At 38.7% G+C, this 21,300-nt stretch overlaps 1 pseudogene; it reads left to right on the forward strand.

The window, feature by feature from the left end:
• Positions 1-231: 231 nt before the first annotated feature.
• On the forward strand, positions 232-20,399 carry LOC120296914 (annotated as a pseudogene).
• The last annotated feature ends 901 nt before the right edge of the window (positions 20,400-21,300 follow it).

The following is a 21,300-nucleotide window of genomic DNA, read 5'->3' on the forward strand; positions in this document are numbered from 1 at the left end:
AAGAAGATTCTTGCAATTTATACAAGTACAAAATCTGTTACATTGTTCCAGGTAGAAGTTCTGGTCCTTTCACTCAATGAATCAACACCTCAGCACCATTTTTCACCACTCTTAATTAAAAGAAGGAGAAGATAAGTTCTTTTCCAGAGTTAAAGTCCGAAATAATCCCCATTTTAGTCTCTCCTGGTCAGCTCTGTCTGCTTTAAAATTTACTCACAAGTTCATTTTAAGCGCAGATGTGGAAGCAGCGTCTAGCTTTGCCCTGGAAAAATCAGGGCAAAGGCATCCTGGAATGTGGAGAACACCCCAGATTCCGTGGGAGCTCTCACCCTCTGACCACCAAAAAAGAAAACCTTGGGGCCTTAGGAGCTCTACCGCTATCTGAGGAAAGCTCACCTCCTCCCCTTTGCCCGGGGAGAGAGGCTCCAAGCTGCGAGACAGCTGTTGCTCGCTGTCTCAGCTGGCTTTGACACATCCCAGGGCGGACGGCTGAAGAAAGCCGCCATCGCCACGGCCGTCATCACCGGAGGTCAGGGAGACAGGGTTTTTAACTCAGCCATCTAAGGTGCCTGATGGACTCTTTGGGTGTCAGAGGAAGCTTGGGTTTTTCACTGAGGATTTGGTGGGCCATCTGGCTGAGGCCTTACTTGGAAAAAAACTCCATAAAGTTCCATAAAATTCCAACTTTGCAAGAACTCCTCCCCAAGCTTTGGCTGAACTGCAGTAGGGTGGGTTGCTAGGTGCCACCACAGTGTGCATTTAGAAAAGGTCCTGAGGGTGCGGCCTGTGGCCTATGACAGGAGGCAGGTGGTTCTTCCCCAGCTGTGCAGTTATGGGCAATCAACTCTAGCTAGAGACATGCCAGTTATCACTCTAAATCCTTCTGCTCACAAAGGAGTGCCTCCCTTTAAAAAAAAAAGTTTAATTAACACATGCTGAGTTTTGAGCTAGACAAACTAGATATAATTAATTTAATATTTCCATTTTAAAATTAATAATCGTGAACGTTTAAACATGTTCCAAATACATGCAGAGAAGAAGGAAAGCAGTGGGAGGGGAATGGGGAAATCTTATACCTTCCTTTTTTTCCTCCTTAAAAACAATAAGGGTTTCCTTGTCAAAAGGAGAAGCAGATTCAACCTTTTTGCTAAAAATAGAGACACTTGCACAATTAAGAATTAGTTAGAAGGGCACAAGATCTTTGTATTTGTACAGTGCATTGTAAGGGATGAGTGGCATGTAGAGATAAGCACAGCTGCCATGCTTACAGCTTTGATTTTCATAATTGTATATGCTTTGCTTGTAGGGAAGTTAATACTTTGCAACTGTTTGTAGAAAGGGGATTTTGAGAAATGAATGCCAGCTTTAGAAGGAATTAAAAGACTGGTCTAGATAGGATGTAAGAAGCAAGAAAAAGTTTATGGTCAGTTTAAGATATGGTTCAGAAGATTTGACGTTAGCATATATTGTATGGCAACATTAGAGTGATTTTTGCATTTTAATCTGGATTTATCATTAATAATGCATTTGGAATCCTTAGTATTGCAAGGGGTGAGAAGTTATTGCTAAAATGTGTATACTAAATCTGTTTTCCTTTTCCTTGGAATCAAGGAAAAAGCAAGCTTTTATAAAAGGGCCAGTTTGGTTTAGAGATTAAGGCACCAGACTAGAAAGAAAAGAATAGGGGTTCAAGCCTTACTTTAGCCATGAAAGCCAGTCCGATGACAGTCTCTCTTAGCCCTAGGAAAAAGGACATTTTTGCTTTCTTAGCTGTTATTGCCTAATCCGCTGTGCTGCCTCCAAGACAAATTTGCATTTCAGGCTCTGTCAGTAATCCCATCATCTGCCTGGCACAAAAAACATTCCAGCGTTGTAGACTCCATGCAGGCCAGTGAGAAAAACTTTAAGGTGTGTGATTTTTTTTTTTTACATTTTACCTGTGTGTTTTACCTTTAAAAATCCTAACTGGGTCATGAAAGCATGTTTACTGGGTTTCAACTTTGTCCTTAATATGGCCTCTAATAAGGGTGAAAGGGGATGGTGGGAACAAGGTTCAGCAATATTTAATAGAGCCTCAATGGATAGTTAGACTCTATTTGAAACAAGAAAAAAAAATAAACATTCTTATATACCCTTCCAGCTTTGCAGAATCTCATTCTGGGAAATTATTAAGAAATGGGAAAGTATTAAATGCCCTTGCAGCTCAAATAAGGGACAGTCCAAGTCTTGCCTTAGGGGTATAGGTGAATTCAAATAGTCCAATTACAGTATAGGGACCTGCTTTCTGGGACAAGGTTTTCCACATGGGAGTTCCATGCATGGCTACAATTATGCAAACCTCTCCTGATTTGTCTTTTTAGGGCAGTAAAAATCAGCCTAGCAGCTTCATAGCAATAGCAAAAGCATTTAGGCGTTTTAAAGCACCCATAGTGCTTTACAACACTCTCTGGGTGGTTTACAATGTAGAGCATTATTTATATATTGCCTCACCAATCTGGGTCCTCATTTTACTGACCTTGGAAGGATGAAAGATTGATTCAGCCTTGAGCCCCATCAGGATCAACTGTAGGTTATAGTGCAATACTGCACTTTAACCACTGCACCACCAGGGCTCTTTCATCTTACATTGCATGATTACGTAATTAATCCTAATAACACTAAAGAACTACCTGTGGCTAAGTTAAATTATTCAATTACATTTAGGAACTTTTTCATCCCTTACTTGTAAATTCACTTTTTTAGTATCTCTTTGAATTTTGGCATTAAACTATTCACAGGCACTTTACCAACAGGGAAAAAGAAATATGTGGAATTTTGGCAAACACTTCAGATTCTAGTAAGCTATGGTATATATTTCCTCCACCTGAGATTTTCCTGGGCTCTGTAGCAGCAGGGCAGAGGCCCAAGCTTGGCGATTTACCAGATTATGAGTTTGCAAATCACCCAAGTCAGTTATAGCCTCAATCAATTGAAGTCTCTTCAACAGCTAATCTGTCTCCTGATTAAAAGAATGGAAACCACTTTTGTTATGTCCTGGGCTGTGATTGACACAACAGGTGCAGAGAGTCCCAGGCAGACCTTGAGGCTGCCTGGGCCAGACAGGCTGTCTCCAGCCTATTGCACATGCACAAGGCGGGAAAAATATGTTGCACTTATTGGTTTTCAAAAGCCAATAGAATAAAAGGGAGTAGCACAGCTAAGGAAAAGGGGAAAAAATGGCAGACTGTGTTTTTCGGCGACCCCCGTGAAATGGTCATTCGACCCCAAATGGGGTCCTGACCCACAGGTTGAGAACCACTGTCCTAGAAAAATAGATAACCACATCTCGTGGCAAATTCCTTTGTCTCGCAACCCTAGAATTAACCCTAAAAACTTTTTCCGTCTCTCTCAATATTTCTTTAGGCTCAGCTCCCAAAATAAGAGCTATATCTTTTACCACCACTTGTCTCAAATCCTCTTGAATATTTTCCTTCATTCCCCTTATTCTTAAAGCAAATTCCATGTTTTTGTATTGTAACATAGTAACTTCATCCTGTATTATTTCCACATTATTTTCTACTTTGTCAATTCGATCTTCCAGTTTTTCAAAATTTTCCACAACATCATCAATATGCTGAGCCAAGGTGGCACAGCAGTTAGAGTGAAGTACTGCAGGCCACTTTAGCTGACTATGTTCAGCAGGTCAGCGGTTCAAATCTCACTGGTTCAAGGTTGACTCAGCCTTCCATCCTTCCGAGGTAGGTAAACTGAGGACCCAGATTGTTGGGGGCAATGTAAATATATATATACATTGCTAACTGGTGTACACCGCTTAGAGAGTGCTTGAACTTAAAGCGGTATATAAGTCTCATAAATAAATAAATAAATAAATGCTCATCCAGAAGATCTATTTGACCAACAAACTTTTGAAATGCAAATGCTATGTCCTCTGTCAATTTCATGAATTTATTTTCAATAAAAATCTCCATCTCTTCTTTAACCTGTTGTGCCTTTTTTTCCAAGGCATCCTGTAAATCTTTAAGTATAGATGCTGGAGACAATGGAGAAGGTGGTGGAAACTTAGACTTAGCTTGCTGAGCTGTCTGCATTACCAGGAAGATTGAGGCTTTAGAAGCAACAGAAGCTCCGAGACGCTTTGAAGCCATTTTATTTTTAAGACCACTTATAAAAAGTCTGCTAAAATCTTATAAAATCAACAAATACATCCCCCCAAAAAAAAGAAAAAAGGAGAAGGGGAAAAAAGACAAAAGCCCCCTTAAAAGAAAAAAAGAAGATTCTTGCAATTTATACAAACGCAAAATCTGTTACATTGTTCCAAGTAGAAGTTCCGGTCCTTTCACTCAATGAATCAACATCTCAGTGCCATTTTTCACCACTCTTATTTAAAAGAAGGAGAAGATAAGTTCTTTTCCAGAGTTAAAGTCCGAAATAATCCCCATTTTAGTCTCTCCTGGTCAGCTATGTCTGCTTTAAAATTTACTCACAAGTTCATTTTAAGCGCAGATATGGAAGCAGCGTCTAGCTTTGCCCTGGAAAAATCAGACTCCGTGGGAGTTCACCCTCTGACCACCAAAAAAGAAAACATGGGGGCATCAGGGAGCTCTACCACTATCTGAGGAAAGCTCACCTCCTCACCTTCTCCCGGGGAGAGAGTTTCCAAGCTGCGAGACAGCTGTTGCTCGCTGTCTCAGCTGGCTTTGACACATCCCAGGGCTGACGGCTGAAGAAAGCCACCATCGCCATGGCCGTCACCACCGGAAGTCAACAAATGCAAAATATTGAAGACAAGTCAGTAGTAGTAGACCAGAAATTAGAGGCTCTGCAAGATGAAAATCAAAGATTGGTGCAATCTAATGTGGAGCTGGAAAAAAATATGGCAAGGATGGAGTTTGAACGTGCATCATACTTTCTAAGATTCCAAAATGTGGTAGAAGAGAGTGATGACAACTTGTTACTATTGATGACTGAGTTATTGGTGGACTTGCTCGGAATGGAAAGGGATCAAATCAAAAGAGAAGTTGATCAAGTCTATAGAGTGAATTCAAATTATGCAAGAAGAAATAGAGTGCCTAGGGAAGTTCATATTAGATTCAGCAAAAGAGCAGTATGGGATGAGATCCTGAGACTATGAGGGACCAACTTCTGAAATACAAAGATAAAGGTTTGATAGTTCTCAAACAGATCCCAAGAAGAATTAGAGAAGCTCGAAGAGAATACCAATTCTTAATGAGGAAATTGATCAGTTAAGGACTGAACTTTAGATGGTTGATCTCAGAAGGATCAACAGAGGACTTTTTTTAATAATCTTGGAGAGAGGTGAGGTGGAACCTAACAAACCAGAGGAAACGACTGCAGGAACATCGAAACAAAGAGAGGAAGAAGAGCCTAAAAAGTTTCAATCAGAGGAAGATGTGAGGCCTAAAGATCAGAGGCAGATAAGCCCTTCTAGAAAATTGAGATCTCGACACAACTGAAACTATGGAGGAAATTGGAATTCTTTCAATAAATATAAATGGTCTTAACTCCCCATCAAAAAGGAGTAAAATATTTCATAGACTACAAAAGCTAAAAATGGATATAATTTGTCTCCAGGAGACACACATTAAGTCACAACATTCTAGAATACTTCAACAATCAAAACTTTGCAAACTTAGGATATTTTTGCTGTAAATTAGGATATTATGTATCCTAATTTGCAACCTAAGTGTTGGAGATGTGGATGCTTGGATGCAACTTATTACCATATTTGGTGGACGTGTAAAAACATAAAAGCCTTTTGGATTAAGATTTGGTGGAACATTCAGAAGATTTTTAATAGAAAGATAAAGTTTTCACCAAAATTATTCTTGTTAGGTATTATTGTAGATTGTGATGTTAAAGAAACTATTTTAATGTTGAATCTTATTACGGCGGCAAGGTTATTGTTTGGACAATATTGGAAGAAATATTCTTTGCCTACTATATATGTAGGTCTTTGGTTATTCGGGTTTTCTCCCGCCCTCCTCCCCTACATCAAAGGCACCACAGATAAAATCAGCAAAATTCTCCACAAACACAATATCAAGACAGCCTTCGGCACCAACCAAAAAATAGCCAACATCTTAAGAAACCCCAAAGACATAATCCAGCTAGAAAACCAAGGAGTCTATGAAATACCATGCAAAATCTGCCCAGCCACATACATTGGACAAATTAATAGGAGAATAAATGCACGCATCACAGAACACAAGAATGCAGCCAGAAAAGAAGAAAAAACTTCCTCCCTCTTCCAGCACCTTAAAGCTACAGGACATGAAATTGATTTTGAAGGAACCAAACTAATCTCCAAAACTGAACACCACAACAAGAGAATAATTATGGAAGCCATCAAAATAAAAAAACACCCCCACAACATGAATAAAGGTGACGACACCTCCCACGTACCAGACATCTGGAATCTAGCCCTAATCAACAAACGAGAATGACACAATTTTGGTTATATTCCTTTTACTCTGAATGCATAAAAAAGGACAGACCATCAGGTCTATAGTATCTGTTAAACTCAGTGTTTCAGTATCTATGCTTGAGTCTTGCTCAAATATGGAGTTAGCACTGTATTATTGGTTAATGCCTATTTCCCTCCATTTTGTGAGCATAGAGAAATAAACAAACTGTAGGATCAGTTTGATCCCTATGTAAATTTGCTATCATGGCATTACCCAGACTCAATTATAATAATAGCTGGGGATTTTAACGCATGCATTGGCAAATCTGATGCTTCCCTACAAACATATTTTAAGTGGCCAGTGCCCCCTAAAATTGATGTAGGCCTCATAGCAGCCAGACAATCTAAAGATCAGAAATGTAATAGAAATGGGGTCGAACGACCATTTCACGGGGGTCGCCAAAAAGTTGAGGACTTTCCCTGCCCGGGAGCGTTGCGCATGCATGGTGTCGCCCCCTGCACTGGCCGAGGCATAGCTGGCAAGGGGCAGTAACGGCGCAGGGAGACCACCAAGGGAGATAAGGCACCCGCCGGGCCCCACGCATGGCAGCAACCCTCCCTGTACCTGCTGGCCTCCCACCTCCCACCCCTGGCCCTCTATTACTTACGTTTTTAGTAATTGCTCAGCAGGGAGGGGTGGAAACTTTCAGACAGCTCGTTTTCGCTGCAGACAACTTGCAGCACCGTTTGCAGAATGAGACTTTTGGTGGGCTCAGCGGGGCAGAGACAGCCTGGACAATTCCTATTGGCTTTTGAACGCCAATAGAATTAGACTCTATTCAAGAGAGTCTATTCTATTGGCTTTCAAAAGCCAATAGAATAAAAGGGAGTAGCACAGCTAAGGAAAAGGGGGAAAAATGGCGGACTCGTTGTTTGGCCACCCCCGTGAAATGGTCGTTTGACCCCAAATGGGGTCGCGACCCATAGGTTGAGAACTGCTGTTCTAAAGGAGCTTACTACATCCCGGCAGCTTGTAAGGTTTTCCAAGCTAAGGCATTCTCTCAGCTCCTCTATGGCTCGCAAATATGTTCATTTGCAAAGCTTAATGCTATTGAAATTATTCAACATAAGTTTATTAGAGCCATACTGATGGTACCTAAAAGTGTTAAAAATGCCATCCTACAGGTGGAAATAGGTTTAGTTTCATTGGAAGCTAGAGAATGGTTCTTTCTTCTTACCTTTTGGCTAAAGTTAATTTGATGGCTGTAGGGTTAGCCCCGTTAATATTTATAGGTCATTTTAAATCGTCATGGGAAAAAAGCACTAGATAAAATTAAATCGCTGGGCTTCTCTATGAAAAGTCTGTGTTCATTAGGATTTGATAATGCTAGAACTGCCTTGAATCAACGTATCTGGGATATTGATCTCCAAACAAACTTAAGTAAGGTGGCACATTCCAATATTTGTCACTTGCTTCCAGAAGGTTTCTCCCCAGCTTCTTATCTATTTTCCATTACAATTTTGAAATTTCGTAAACTTTCACCTTAGCCAGGGCTGGATGTGTTGCTCTCGGCAGTCCTTTTTGGACAGTTTAAGGGCATTCCTATGCACCATCGGTTGTGTCCATGTGGTGATGGCTCTATAGAAACCTTAAGCCATATGCTGCTTCATTGTTCTTTATATAAATAGATTCTTATATATCCAATATTAAAGAAGTTTCCAGGAAGGAGATATGAATTTTATCTAAAGTTGCTACTTTTGGATAAGGATCCGAAAATATCAATTCAGGTTGGCCAATTTTGTGCCACTATTTGCACAATACGTCGCACCATTATCAAGGTCTGAAAAAATTTAATATGATGTTTTATTTTTAGAATTTCAGATTATATTACATTGATTGTTTGATGGTTTTATATTCTATAAATATGGAAGTAAAATTGTCACTGTTGTTATATTTTGATTATGTCTGGCCTTATGGCTGTAATAAACAGATTGATTGATTGATTGGGTCCTCATTTTACCGACCTCGGAAGGATGGAAGGCTGAGTCAACCTTGAATCAAGGTATGTGCCACTGTGGCCAGATCAATTACAGGTAACAAAGTCTTTTGACCATCATTACTGTTCTGTTTCAATCGTAAAGGCATTGAGACGAGGCAGGAGTAACAACAGTCTTCTCTTTATTTAATCACCAACAGAACCAAAACAAAATGGCACAGATTCCTTTTATAACCCTTTTCAGGGACAGTGTCAACCAATCAATGCAACATATTTCTCCCACCTTGCGCATGCGCAATAGGCTGGAGACAGCCTGTATGGTCCCAGGCATTCACGTGGTCTGCCCGGGCATCTCTGCACCTTCCTACACCTGCTGAGTCACTCAGCAGGCCCAGGACATAACAATTACAATATGGGCTCATCCAAACATTGAATGTGACTACAGGTGACGTTATCCCGGGACATGTATATTCACCTTCATTCACAAAAAATATTGCCCCATGATGCACCATTTTGCCCAGTTAAAGGTCATGACAACATTGTACTTACTTATGATCATAATATTGAATTCAGGGCTGTGACAACTCAATGAAAGAAAAAGAAAAACAGGGTTCAGTAGCAAAAGTTAATTAATTACTCTTTCACAAGTTATTGTATAGTCAGCAAATAAGAGAGAGTGCTTAAAATGAGTTGTTTATTTAAGGATTTAGCCAAGGTTGTCCACAGTCCAAAGACAAAAATGTTGATAAGTAACTTTCCTATACAAATAGAGGTGAAAGAATAATTTGAGCTGAATGTAAACAAGAGGTTTGTAAAGGTTAGAGGAAGTGAAGAATTTAGATGTGATTGGGGATTCAATTGGTCTCCTTCTTTCAACGTTGTCTCCTTTAAACAGCTTTTTGGATTTTTGAAGAGGAAAACAACTGAGGAGAGGATGGAGCTGACATGGGCAGGAGTTCTGCTTCTTCTCTGTATACTTTTCACCCTTTTCTCATCTTTCCAAATGTACAAGAAAAAAGGGCAGCTGCCCCCTGGACCTACTCCATGGCCTATTCTGGGGAACCTCTTTCAGCAAGATGTACTACCTCTAAAAAAATCCTATAAAAAGGTAACTATTGTACTTCTTTGCTTTTTCAGGTGATTATTTTGAAAGTTATATGCACATTTCCCTAGTTTAAGGAGTTTGATTTTCTTTTATAAGAAAATTTTTATTAGGGGCTCTTGTGCATCTTCAGTAGGAATTTTAATTTAAAGTCACCTAGTTACAGTCTGATAAACACACAATGGAGGTTACAAAGTTCGTTAAAATATGTGGTTACAAGCAAAACTTGCTATCATATATTTTGTAGTACCAGATTACTAGCAAAAATGTATTATACAGTCAAAATTGTGATTATCTCATTCCCATCATCTCACCAGCTAGGAGATACAGTACATGCAATTTATCCAATCTAATTGATGAACCCTGTAGATACTAAGAATTATTAAAGGTTAGATTCAACATGATTTCTCTGTTATGAATTTAAGAAATATTTCAAGCATGCTTTAGAATAATTTCACCAAAAAATGCTTTATCATTTAATTAACTGGGTTTTCATCTAATTTTACCTTTAGCTTACAGAGAAGTATGGACCTATATTTACTATCTGGATTGGATCAAAACCAATGGTTGCTCTTTGTGGATATGAGGTGGTAAAAGATGCTTTGATAAATCAAGCAGAAGAATTTGGTGGGCGAACTAATACGCCCTTTCACAGACGAGTGTTCCAAAATAAAGGTTGATTCACTTTTATTTCTTTATTTGTTGTTGCTCTTTTTAATTTTCTATAAGTAATTTTAAATTATTTTAATGCTCTTAATATTATTGATAGTTATGAAAGTTTCACTTGAAATGAAGTTTTGTAAAGAGGTTGATCTGGTCATGTTTTTTGAAGAGGGAGGAACACCTTTTTTTCACCATTTCTCTTCAACTGATCACTTCTGAAATCTGTTCTGGTTGTTCCTTACATTCAAAAAAAAAAAAAGTAATCTCACCTTTAAACTGGTCCTTTGGGAAGGCAGACAAAATGTTCTTCAAAGAGGATACTTTGGCAATTTGGACTTTGAATAAACAGGAGAGAAAGAATATTGAAAGAATATGGTTTTGATGTTGGACAAAATCTCTGAGAATATTGTGGACATCCAAGAATAAGAAACAAATAGTTCATTGAGCAAATCAGCTCAGAGTTTCCACTGAATGCATAAATGACCAGACTGAAATTATCATTCTTCAGACATACAGTATGGTTCAAAGGTCTCACTCCCTAGAGGAGGGTATAATGGTGAGAAAGATAAAGGGAAAAGGAGGGCAATCTGCAACGTCAATGAACTCAATTAAAATGATGACAAATGTACCCTTACAAGTCCTGAAGAATTAGGTTAGGGATAGATTGTGTTGGAGGAAATCTAAAGGTAGCTAAGAGTTGAGAGTAACTTGTTAGCACACAATCATGCAAGCTATAAGCATAAGTAATTGGAAGTACTTATTTTTGTCAATAAAGCCTCTACAGCAAATAATAATAATAAAATAAAATCCACAACTCAAAACGACTCCAATTTTCTTCTGCTTACTGAAAATGGCATCTCAGTATAGAGTTCCATGTCTAGTGTAGGGATTTCTTTCTATCTATAACACACTTATGACAGCAGTCAAGAATGGAAAGATGGCAACTGTGACGTTTGCTTCATTGGTATTTCAAACATCAAGCCTTGTTTACTTTAAATGTGAGGAAGGACATTTCTCTGATGTATAATTTATTGCAGTGTAGTAGCCTCTTTCACCTATGATTGAAACAAAGATTTGAAAAAGAAAAGTGCCTGAAATATTATATCGAAACATGCTCTTCCACAAAAGCTGAGAATTGACCAACATCATGATCCTTTTGGTGTCTTTTGTTTCAGGAATATCTACAAATGATGAGAAGAAATGGAGGGAGCTGCGACGGTTCACACTGTCCACCTTGTGAGATTTTGGGATGGGGAAGAAAAGAATGTTTGAGAGGGTGCAGGAGGAAGCCCTTTGTCTGGTGGAGGAAACGGCTGCCACAAAAGGTCGTCTAAAGAAACTGAGACCTGTTCTCCCACAGAAGAATCATATCAGGAAGACTATTATCTTTTAAAATATGAAACTGGAAAGGGTTTGTTGTTTTATGTGAAGTTACAGGAAAACTAGATTCTAAACTGAAACTCAAATCATCTCTGTGCTTAAGTGCACAAAATAAAGAAAAACTTAGATAGGTATATATGTGTGTGTAAAATAAATGAGGTAAGGAAAATATGGATAAGAATCAACTGCATGAATGATGTAGATCTGTGAGGTGGCATGGATTTGAATTAAGGCTATTGTAGGAAATGACCAGGCTGATCCCAAGGGAGGGATCAAACAAATCATCAGTCGTGAGTCCCTTCATGCCTACAAGAGATCTACATCCAGCCTATCTTGAATCCTTCTACTCTTATCTCCCGCTAATTTCCTTTGGCCAGTATTAGTTCAGATTCTTGTAGAGAGCTTAAGGTTACAATAAATCTTTATACCCATTTCAACTGCCTGGATCGCCTGATTTGCCTGGTGCTTGACAGATATAAATTTATTTTTTTTCCAGGAGATGTAGCATCTTGGAAAATCATGTTCCGTGCACAAGTCTTTTCTGGAAGGAGATTTAAATAAATAAATAGAAAAAAAATGTGAATGGAATATTATTATTATTATTTAAAAAAAGAGCTGGATAGATTAGAAGGAGACAGTGCTCAGTTAAAACTGGGAAAAGAAGCCAAAAAAACCTCTTTAAACAATTTATTTGAACATGATTATATATCAGGCAAATTCAAGAGCCAGAAAAAGAAGTTATGGATGAATGACATAGGTAATCCAAAACTAGAAAGGAAAACATATAGTCATAAATAGTATTCCTCTAAAGATTTGTGCCTCTTTTGAATATAATCATGAATGCACAAATCTCTGGAATCAGAAGGGGAAAGAAATGAAATAATAGGATTATATTTTAAAAAGAAAGAAGAAAGAAAATAGAAGGTGGAGGGAGAGACAGTCAGGAGAGTGAAAACTGGAAATAGAAACTTCTAAGGGAAGGAACAGGGAGGGAAAAACCCACCATGAGCAGAAAAGGGCAGAGAAAGTGAGAAAACAATTCTTGACATAAGACAGCAAGAAGGTTTTGAAAAAAACCTCTAGGGGTTATAAGGTTTATGTTTTCATTTAATTACATCTAGGTTCTTCTATTTAATATTATTTATTAAAAAAATACCAATAAAATCTCTGAATCACTTCTTTGACCCAAACACACTTTTTTGGTTGCAGTTCTGTGGTGAGAATTGTGGAAGGGAAGTTCCCCATTCTTTGATCCCTCCCATAAATGTCTGTGGCCTTTGTTGCAGGGCAGCCTTTTGATCCAAGAAGAAATTTGACAAGTGCTGTTTCTAATGTGATCTGTGCAGTCGTCTTTGGCAATCGATTTGATTACAAAGATCAAACCTTCATAGAGAACCAGCAGATTGTAGAGTATCAAATAAGATTTCTGACTAGTTTCCTAGGACAGGTATGTTTTTCCTCTCTGATGCTCTTCCTGCTATAAACACTCATTTTTACTAGTGGGCCTCTCTGCGTGTTCGAATATCCAAATAAGGGATGTGGAGATTACTGTAGATGTAGAGATAAGATACTGTAGATAAGCAGGAGAAGTCAAATCCAGACGTCCAGCAAGACTGAGCCATCAAAATATAAATTGGTTCTCAGCAAATCTTCTTTCCTGGCTGGGCTTATTTCCCACAGGATCATTTCATTCTCTCGTAACTGCTGTGGGCCCTGACCTGCTTATTTCTAGGACTTGCCCATTTCTTAATTAGTCAGGGAGAGCCAAACATGGAATTTCACTGGAGGGGCTGATTCCTCCTTATTGTAATGTTTCACTTAATTTTTTCATCCCTTGACTGAAAATTTAACTTTAATTCTCAAACTTATTTCCATGTTGTTCTAAGAAATGACAATAGCATTATCTCCCGAGCTATTAGGTTTGTGATATAAGAGGAATATCAATATTGTGATCAAACTGAAAGGTATATTATTATAATAGTTTTTAAAAGTACAATGCTACATATTTAACTATATATAATTTGATAATCATCATATCAAATTATGCACAGGCGCCTCTCTTCTTCTCATGGTATTTTTAGACATTTCCCCTATTCTTATGTCCCTCTTTCCTCCCTGCTTCAAGAACTGTCATCATTTTCATCATTATCCCTTCATGGGATAGCTGGGGTGAGGCTTGACAGAATATATCCTGCAGGGAACTCAGGCTAGGTGAGGAAAGATCTGGGGAAAAGGCTTGTCAAAGAGATTCCTTTTTAACCAACTTATTATAAATAAAAATTCCTACCATGCAGTCGTTCCTAAGACACTGTATTTGCTCAACACTAAAATTAAAGATAGCTTACTGAAATTCTTGTGGAACTTGTCTCCTTGGTCTTGGCACCTAGCTGAGGTTTGATAATTAACAATATCAGACTAAAAGCTAATCTCTGAATATTTGGGGCATTAAGCCTTCACCATTATGGTCTAAAAACATATACTGTTTAACATCAACTCTGCAACAGGTGTACAATACTTTTCCAAAAACAATGGAATACTTTTTTGGACGACATATCGAGTCTGAGACAGAAAAAGTCTATGATTATATCCGTGAGAAAGTGGAATTGCACAAGAAGACATTGGATCCCCAGAACCCGCGTGACTATATTGATTGCTTCCTTCATAGAATGGAGAAAGTAGGCATAGATACCATCTCTGCATAACTGTCTAAATATCTCCAATATGTATCTAAGATGAAAGAATATGAAAATATTTATCCCCCTTTTTATTACTTTAATTTGCCATTTATTAACATGTACTCCTATGCCCAACATAATTAAAAATGAGTAAGTATAGACATTTGCTTTACATGCTAATTTACACCTCTTCTACACTCTTAATAGGTGATATAAAGATAATAATTCATCTTGCAGGAGCAATTTCTATTAGAATTAGTCTCTCAGATGTAACATTCAAGCTTCTATGCTCAGATCTAATCCAGTTTTCCCACCATACAGCTTAAGAGTTGCTTTTGTCCAGCTCTAAATAACAACCTTTAATTCTCGTAATTTCTTGTGGTAAATATTTGATAGATAGGTCAGACAGGCAAATTGTTTCCTCTCTGCATCAAATGGTGATTGCATAAATGCTTTACAATTGAAAAATTCTCCTATATATTCTAAAGTTAGTCAGTTAAGTTTCCTTTAACTGAAAGAAACACTATGAAGAGTTTCATAAATTACTTTAAATCAACCCCATTTTCATCCTTCTGTTTCCCTTTCTATTTTCTTTTCAGGAGCAGAACTCATCTGAGGGAATCTACACTCTTGATGATCTTGTGATTACTGTGCTTACTCTCTTTACTGCTGGGACAATAACCACAAGCCAAACTTTGCTACGCAGCCTCCTAACAATGGCTAAATTGCCACATATTCAAGGTACAGAAATAACCACAAATATATAAAGGTGTCAACACTTTAGGGCAGGGCTCTTCAAACATGGCCCTTTTGTGACTTGTGGACTTCAACTCCCAGAATTCCTCAGCCAGGCACTCTAGCTGAGGAATTCTGGGAGCTGAAGTCCACAAATCATAACAGGTCCAGGTCTGAAGACTCCTGCTTTAGGGCTTCCACTAATAATCCTGGAAAAAATAAAGTAAGGATGCTGTTGAGTAAAGTAAACTCATTGCAGCTGCATTTCTGCAGTTTTCCTGGCAGGTTTTGGGAAGTGTTTGCCAAGATCTTCTTACAGAATGTTTTGCTGTGTTTTGTTTATTTCCCAGTTTAACTAACATGCCCTTGGAACAACTAGGCTTCCATGAAATCTTGAGATTACACAAAGACAGTTCTAGTAAAATAATATCCACTCGATCAAGGGTCCCCAATCCTGTCTCCTTGGACCAGAATTGTTGGGAATCAGGCCATGCAAGCAGGAGGCGGGTGCTTGAGGCTTCATTTGAGCATGCATGGGAGTTAAGTTGCACATGCAAAACCAAACCCTCCCTCCTGCCGCCACTACTGCTGTCGGTCCATGGAGCCAGAGAGGTTGGGGACCACTGCATTAGATCATGAAGAGGCAAGATGTGATTGAACGCTTTAACAACAGCAGTCTTTTCCTTCATACAGCCTTAAGGCAGATCAATTAATTAATTGAGTACTTGCTTTAAGGAGTCCTAGTATGAATGATTAATTTAATATGGTATAGCTTTTCTTAAGAATCATTTTTGTATCAGTATAAACCCACATCCTTTTAACTCACGATATCATCCTTAACATTTGAACCATACTGCTATAAGCAGTGACAATATTATAAATCTTAATCTACAATACCCCCGCAAAATTGATTGGCAGCTGTATCCTGAAGCATTCTTTCTTTGGAAATGAACCTTGAGGTTTTTGAGGGAATAAATTGTTTGTACTCTGCTGGCACATAATATTCATTCTCATCATCATTTTTACCATTCTCTATCCATTGCGTGATGAAGTTCAAGTTCAAGTTTATTACAGTCAAAGACCCATACAGTCCTGCCAATTGGGCCCACAAAACTTGCTGATGTTGTCGATCCATCGTGTTTTAGGTCTGTTTCGTGGACACTTTTTATCGAGTGGGATTCATTCTATGACTGCCTTGGTCCTCCTGCCATCAGTTCTTCTTGCTATGTGACTGGCCTATTTCCATTTCAGTTCTTTTACTCTTCTTGAAGATATCATATACTTTCGTTTGTACTCTAATCCACATGCAGGTCTTTCTATCTTGTCTTGTAATGCCGAGCATGTATCTTTCTATGGCTCTTTGTGCCACTTGTGGCTTTTGTATCGATTGTGAGGTTAGTGTTCATGGTTCACTGGCATATGTTAGAGCAGGTAGTATACACTGATCAAAAACTTTTCTCTTCAGGCATAGGGGGAAGTTGTTCTTAAAAATGATACTTAGCTTGCTGAATGCCTACCAACCACATTTAACATGTCGATCAATTTCCTTTATTGTATCACCTTCCATTGACATCCATTGGCCAAGGTATATGCAGTGGTCTACTATATCTGATTCTTCTTCACATATATTTCTTTTCTTTCTTTGGTGAATTTATTAAACATAACCTTGCAAATCTTAAGTGATTTAAATAAGCGCCAGTGATTTTTATTTCATTTTTTGCCCAGTCTAGTTTGCAAAATACTTCTTAAAGGCAGACTGAGAAAAGAATAGGGATATTGTATTGTCTTGTCGTACACCTTGTTCTATGTTGATTTCCACTTTAAGATCATTAAGGCAAATTGCTGCCATTGGTTTTCATATATTGATTGTAGTATGTTTATGTAAGAAGTATCTATGCCTTGGTTGAGCAATGCCCTAATTATTGCTTGCTGGAGTTGTAGTCAATGAAATTGTAGTCAATGAAAGCCATGCACAGAGGCATGGTATATTTGTTGTACCTTTCAATGACTTGATGAACAACCTGGATGTGATCTATTGTGCTGTAACCACTTCTGAACCCTGCATGCTCCTTTGGCTGTGCATCATTTAATGTTCTCAATATTCTTTTTGCTATTATCTTGGTGAAAACCTTGTCAATGTGTGAAAGGAGGCTTATTGGGCAATAGTTCTTTAAATCATGTTGGGCCCTTTTCCTGTGTATAAGAATCACTTCAGCATTTTTCCATTCATCGGTTATTTTTTCTTTTCTGAGGCAACTCAAGGCCAGATGGATTGCAGCCCAGATTTCTCAAGGAACTGGCAGATGTGATATCGGAACCACTGAACTATATTTTTCAAAGATCCTGGAACACAGGGGAACTACCAGAGGACTGGAAAAGAGCTGATGTAGTTCCCATCCTCAAAAAAGGAAAAAAAAATGAATCCAGGAAATTACAGACCTATCAGCCTGACCTCAATACCTGGGAAGATCCTGGAAAAGATAATCAAACAACGAATCAACGAACACCTAGAGGCAAACAAAGTCATTACTAAAAGCCAACATGGGTTTGTCAAAAATAGATCATGCCAGACAAATCTTATTGCATTCTTTGACCAAGTGACAAAATTAGTGGATCAGAGGAATGCTGTGGACATAATTTACTTGGACTTCAGTAAGGCCTTTGATAAAGTAGATCACAACCTACTACTTGATAAGATAGAAAAATGTGGGGTAGACAGAATCACCACCAGATGGATCCGTAGCTGGCTGACCGGCCATACTCAGCGAGTGGTCCTCAATGGAACTGCATCTATATGGAGGGAAGTGTGTAGTGGGATGCCCCAGGGCTCTGCTCTGGGCCCAATGCTCTTCAACATCTTCATCAATGATTTGGATGAAGGGATAGATGGGGAACTCATGACACCAAGCTGGCAGGAATAGCCAACACTCCAGAAGACAGGCTTAAGATACAGAAGGATCTGGACAGACTTGAACACTGGGCACTAACTAACAAAATGAAATTCAATGGTGAAAAAAGTAAGGTTCTACATTTAGGCAAGAAAAACCAAATGCACAAGTACAGCATAGGTGGCACCATGCTCAATAGTAGTAACTGTGAGTGGGACCTTGGAGTCCTAGTAGACAATCACCTAAATATGTGCTGCAGCTGCCAAAAAGGCCAACATAGTGCTAGGCTGCATTAACAGAGGGATAGAATCAAGATCATGTGAAGTATTAATACCACTCTTCAATTCCTTGGTAAGGCCACACTTGGAATACTGCATCCATTTTTGGTCACCACGATGTTAAAAAGATGTTGAGACTCTAGAAAGAGTACAGAAAAGAGCAACAAAGATGATTAGGGGACTGGAGGCTAAAACATATAAGGAACGGTTGCTAGAATTGGGTATGTCTAGTTTAACGAAGAGAAGGACAAGGGGGGACATGATAGCAGTATTCCAATATCTCAGGGGCTGCCATAAAGAAGAGGGAATCAAGCTATTTTCCAAAGCACCTGAAGGCAGGACAAGAAGCAACGGGTGGAAACTAATCAAGGAGAGAAGCAACCTAGAACTAAGGAGAAACTTCCTGACAGTGAGAACAATTAATCAGTGGAACAGCCTGCCTCCAGAAGCAGTAAATGTTCCAACACTGGAAGTTTTTAAGAAGAGACTGGACAGCCATTTGTCCGAAATGGTGTAGGGTTTCCTGCCTGAGCAGGGGGTTGGACTAGATGACCTCCAAGGTCCCTTCCAACTTTACTACTATTACTATTGCTAACCCAAGTACAGCTTTGCTAGTATCTTGTTTAAACTGTGATCACCAGCTTTCATAATTTCAACCGTAACATAGTCTTCTTACACTAGAAAAATTGAAATGGTCTCCACTGAGAAATGACTTTGAGGAAGAGCCATTTTCCTGACTGGAAGTGTCTTCTCTGAACGTGCTTTGGAAAACCATGTTTCTATTCAAATGGTAGCTGACTGAGGGTGCTCAGTACAATACAGTAAAAGATTGTTAATTTCATCTCAATATATTTTTCTCACAGCTAAGGTGCAACAAGAGATTGATGAGGTAGTGGGTACAAATCGCACTCCAAGCATGGAAGACCGGTTGAAGATGCCTTTCACAAATGCTGTGGTCCATGAGGTTCAACGTTATGGGCCTGAGAGCCTTGAAAACTTTCCACAGGCAACAACTTGTGATGTAAAGTTCCATGGTTACAACATTCCCAAGGTGTGGCAATAATAATTACTGATAAAGATATTCTGCAGAGGAAAAAAAATAGATGATTGTTATCAGGGCTTTTTTGGTCATAGAACACACTAGAATGGATTTCCAGCACCCTTTTTCAACGGATTTGTGCATGGTAACATTAATATTATTAACTTAACTTGAACAAAATCCTAGTCTTTTAGATACACTAAAAACTGAAGGGTTTTTTTCAACTACAAAGGTAAACCTTGTAGGGTAGGCAAGGCAGGTTGTATGACCTGTGTGAGTTCCACCACCTTTTTGTTTTTTACAAAAAAGCACTCACTGTTATATAGTCAAAGATCCTTCATATTCAAGGCAGTTTGAATAAGTATGAATTAATATGTATTATTTATGGCATTGTGAATTGCCTAGAGTCATTTTGGATATGGGAAGTATACAAATTTAATAAATTAATTAATAAAACCAAATCTCTCTCCCTTCATTCCATTTCAGAATGTTTGCAGATTGCTCCCTGCTGGCCTATTTTATTTGACACAAGTGAGGCTCTTTATTCTCTGGATGAAGTAGCACCAATTAATGTCATTTGTTTCTTTACCTCCTTCTTCTAGTACATGGCTGTTGTGCCAGTCCTCTCCTCAGTACACCGTGATCTTCTCCATTGGGAGACTCCAGAGAAGTTCAACCCAGATCATTTTTTGAATGAAAAGGGCCAGTTCAGGAAAAGAGATGCTTTCATGCCATTCTCAGCAGGTACAGTCCTCTGGGACAGATAGTATTACCAATTCATATGCATGCCTGATCCATGTTATTCTTTAATCAGCTTTGAATAAGCTTTGTTTTCTTGTTTGCAATTTCAGGGAAGAGGGCCTGCCCAGGAGAGGCTCTGGCTAAGATGGAGCTCTTTCTGTTCTTCAGCACTTTGCTCCAGAACTTCACCTTCTCTCTGGATGGGGACACCAAAGACATGGATATAATGTCTCTGTTTATGACCTTCCAAAATAAGAATCAATCCCTCCTTATACGAGCTGTTAATCGTTCAGTGGACACTTGTGTTCAATAATTAAGACAAGGAAAGGAGTCAAGATCATGATAAGTGACAACTCCTTTCTTTCTTTTCTTTCTTTCTTTCTTTTTTCTTTCTTTCTTTCTTTCTTTCTTTCTTTCTTTCTTTCTTTCTTTCTTTCTTTCTTTCTTTCTTTCTTTCTTTTTTTCTTTTTTTCTTTCTTTCTTTCTTTCTTTCTTTCTTTCTTTCTTTCTTTCTTTCTTTCTTTCTTTCTTTTCTCTCTCTCTCTCTCTCTCTCTCTTTCTCTTCTTTTATTTTTTTTCTTTCTTTTCCCCTCCCCTCCATTTTCATCTTCCCCCTCCGCTTCCTTCCTGGCACATATTGTATCCTATAAATTGCTCCTTTTAAGGCCTATAAATTAGATTGGGTGACTTATATCAATAAATAAATAATGCCTGTGAGACCCTGGACTCCAGCTATTGCTGCTGATTGCCAAGTAAGTCTGCAATATATCTTTCTTCATCCAAAATTTGATTGTGGGTATGGCAACAGACCTGTCTGGCCTTACTATGTTCTGAATGGCTCTAGAGTGGGCAGTTATCTTGGAATTTAGCTCAAACTTTAGGGGAGGGGAAGAAACGCTGGCCATTATCATCTGCAAATTGTTGAGGGTTTGGAGACCTGTGGTGCAAACTGGATGTGAGGCTCTTGGTTAAATTTGGGCTGTAAGGAACAATTGTGATTGCTGCTTGTGTATTATCTGTTGACCAGCATCATACCTGCTTGAGCAACTGAATATGTTGTTGTGCTGACAATAGAGACCTGAGGCTGTTGGTTCTTGGAGATTTCAACTTCACTTCTAGTAGCCTTGAGTATAAGGTAGTCCAGGAGTTTATGGCAACCATGGACTTGTCCCAAATCACTACACCCAATGCATATCAGGACCACACATTAGTTTTTGTTTTGTGGCAGTAGCAACATACCTAGTTTTGGAGAACATCATTATTAGTTCATTGCCATGATGAAATCATTCTCTGGATGCTTTCTGGTTTGCTGGTGTCACCTGACTTCATGGGGAGGCAAGGCCTGTTAGATCAACCGACCCAAGATTCCTGATGGATC

This window comes from Crotalus tigris, unplaced genomic scaffold, assembly GCF_016545835.1.
Source record: "Crotalus tigris isolate CLP2741 ecotype Arizona unplaced genomic scaffold, ASM1654583v1 scf7180000021763.139304, whole genome shotgun sequence".
Classification (NCBI taxonomy): Eukaryota; Metazoa; Chordata; class Lepidosauria; order Squamata; family Viperidae; genus Crotalus; species Crotalus tigris.